Genomic DNA, 3,336 nt, shown 5'->3' with positions numbered 1-3,336 from the left:
GGCTGATCCACTACCTTTCTCATGATCATCTCATGATCAGCCGCACACTTCCATGGGACTCCTGACCAAAGGCAAATCATGGTCATTTCTTCTATTTCTGAATAACTGCACCAGCTGTTGTCACCTTCTCATCAAGTTTCTTGCTGATGTTTTTGTACTCCATCCCAGCCTTATGAAGGTCTATAGTCTTGTCCCTAACATCCTTTGACAGCTCTATGGTGGTGGTTAGAATGAAAGAAATTCATTCTATGGACTGTTGTACGTTATACACATGAGTTCAGATCAGGGGTATATGTGCGAGACTGACTGATTGGCTTATTGACTCATTGTAATATACGTCAGTGCATTTTTATTCTGGATTTTTTGGCTAATAGTCTGTCTCTTTCCATTAAAATGAAACTAGCATAAAAATAAGAATCTTCTCACTTATAAAGAAATGAACAAACTTATAAATTCAGCAGGGGATCAAGTAATTATTTCCCCCACTGTAGGGCCTTTCTTTTTTAATATATCTTTTGGTGCGTTTTAGCCTTTATTGCAATAAAACAATGGAAAGAAGACAGGAAAGCTGGGAGAAAGACCAAGGGAGTGGCAGTGTAAAAGGCCTGAGAGCAGACTCAAACTCGAGGCTCATCATTAATGTCACAGCATATGAGTCGCCTACTGTAGTGGTTCTCTAGTTCTAAAACAGAAAGAGAGAAATTGTATAAAAGTCAGTATTACTGTGCGTATGTCTTGGCTTTTATTGCAAAAGTCAAGGACAAGGAGAAGCCATTTTTTTGCATCGCTTGGTTTCCTCTATGGCTCAGGCAGACACCGTTGTTTATTTGTGTTCGGTACAGTATGTTGTCAGTATTTAAATACCGCAATCATCGGAATTAAAGTTCTTTCATTTTCAAGTGCCTGCCCCCTTTCCCAACTCTCTGATGTGCTTGAGAAAACACATTGCAGCTCTGCTAGGCAGACAGTTGTTAATCCTACAGAACATTTTCCAAGTGTCATATTCTGTCATTTAAAGACAAACTACAACTGAACAGATGCAAAATAAATAAATAAAAGAAATACATTTAAAACCAACACAAAAACAACAGAAAGATTTTAAATACAAGAATGAGACAGAAGTGGAGGATGATATTTTTTCTTCATTGTGCTATTCAGTATATCATATGGTTAAAACCTTTAAAAAAATCACTTCATCTTGCAGTCTTGTTTGTAAAGGTTCCCTCTCACTGTCTCGAAGGATGGTGGCCATAGTCCCAATATGCACTTGCCCCCTCCTTCAGCGCCTGTGTGCTTTATTGCCTTTTTGGCTATATACCATTTCTTTAATTCTTTTTGTTCCCCAAAATGACATGATTAGCTGCATCAGTGACCCTCTACTGCTCATTTCTTTTCTTTTGTTTCAAATACCAAGTCCCAGACCTTCAAACCATATCTTTTCATTCCTCTACTTTTTTTTTAAAAATTCTGCTGTTTCAATTTCACAGTCAGTGAAACTGAAGCTGCTTTAGGGTCTTTTCCTTCAACTCCAGTGACTTCTACTTATTCTACTTATACTTCTACTTATTGCCTAAATGATCATGTCAGAAAAATTAGGCTACTATTAATGGGTTTTATATTAATATTTCACTAAGCATTTTAGGGTAAATGTGTTGGCGATAGTTTTATGCTCACACACAATTTCACAATTGCTTTTTTACATTTTGATGAGAAACAATTAGACTTCTATTGCTTTGATTTCACATCAACAGAAGCCTTCCTAGTTTTCTTTGTGGAAAATAGATTATTGTAGCTATCAGATAGCAATAAGCAGTATTACATTTACGTATGGAAAATACACATAAGTTACAGTAACACTCTAACATGTGGCAGCCTGCAAAGGACATGGAGTGCTGTTTATTCAAATCTAAAAGAAATAAGATGTGATTGCATCTGTGGAGCAGTAATGAAAAACAGGTGTCAAGTCTAGTGCTTAAAATCTTCCATCTGCACTGGGCTAAAAAAGCACAACAAATTTAGAATGTCCAATGCAATGCATCAATTACTGCATCCAGTGCCTTCAGGGCTTTTCGCTCTCTGAATGTGGAATGAGGAAGCACAACAGCCCTCCCTCTGTGACGCTTTGTTCACTCATCTTTTTGCCCATGTGTTACCTTTAAATTCTTTAAACGGAAAAAAGGGGGAAACTATACCAAAAAAATGCTAAGATCAAAGTGCACTTGAAAAATGACAAAGAGAGGGGAATCATGTCTTGAGTCAGCAGTCCTGCTGTGGATCACATCCAGATACATTTGCTACACCTTTCCTGTGCACGGCTGCAGTAATGGTGGCCCCTGGCCAGGACTGTGTGCTCAGCTCACTGTGATGTGGAAAGCACCGAGGACAGGAGGCAGGAACACATTTTAACCCACGCTCCTGACATCCATCTAGCCCTTGACACCGCAGGCGCAGACCTGTCTCCTCTGCTCAACAACAACATGGTGGATCACAATCGCAGTGCCCGACTTAGCTCTCAAACCACACACAAACAAGGATAGGTGCTACACAAAGCTAAGCGTACTACACAAAGTTACCTCATATGACAAATTTATGCACGGCTCTTATGTTGGTAAAAATAAATAAATAAATAATCCTAAACACATGTGAGAAAAGTCATAAAAATTTAAAGATGCACTTGGATTAGGTCTCTACATTTCTTTATGTCTTTGATTTGTTTTCTTTATGTCTTGCTGTTAGAATAGCAACCACATATATATGACTTGCACTGACTAGTAAACAGTAAGTAAACAGTTATTAATAAAAAAAAAATAGCTAAACAAAATGACACACTATAAATGCTTCAGAAAGGTATTCATTTCACAAGGTGATGGGAAATTTAATGTAATCATACAAGGATGGATTACATGCAAATTAGAGCAACTCTTAGTAATCTGTACATTGAGCTATCCTGACACACTCACCGATCCTGGCACACTGCTGATGAGGTAAAAACACTACTTAAAAGATCCAAAACTAACTCCAGTCTTGATTGTCTTCCTCTTTCCTTAGCTGTTCACAAAAAATCAATTCGGAGAGCAAAGTGTATGTGCAGGCGATTAACTCCAGCTAATGATAATGAATTACTGCTAGCTGCCCACCAAAGCTATGGGTCCCTATATAACTCCCAAACTGGCTAAAGATTGGACGAGGAATCTTGGCCTTACATCATTAATGGTTCTTGGTGACTTATTTTAAAATCGAAAACTTGTTAAGGGTCTCAATTATGCCATTATTGCAATATCATACTAACTAGCGTAATGTGCAATACAAAGAAAAAAGAAATGTTCTTCCTTTTGA

The sequence above is a fragment of the Neolamprologus brichardi genome, chromosome 22 (genome assembly GCF_056152115.1).
Source record: "Neolamprologus brichardi isolate AB-2024 chromosome 22, ASM5615211v1, whole genome shotgun sequence".
Lineage (NCBI taxonomy): Eukaryota > Metazoa > Chordata > Actinopteri > Cichliformes > Cichlidae > Neolamprologus > Neolamprologus brichardi.
Note: the sequence above shows the minus strand (reverse complement) of the source record.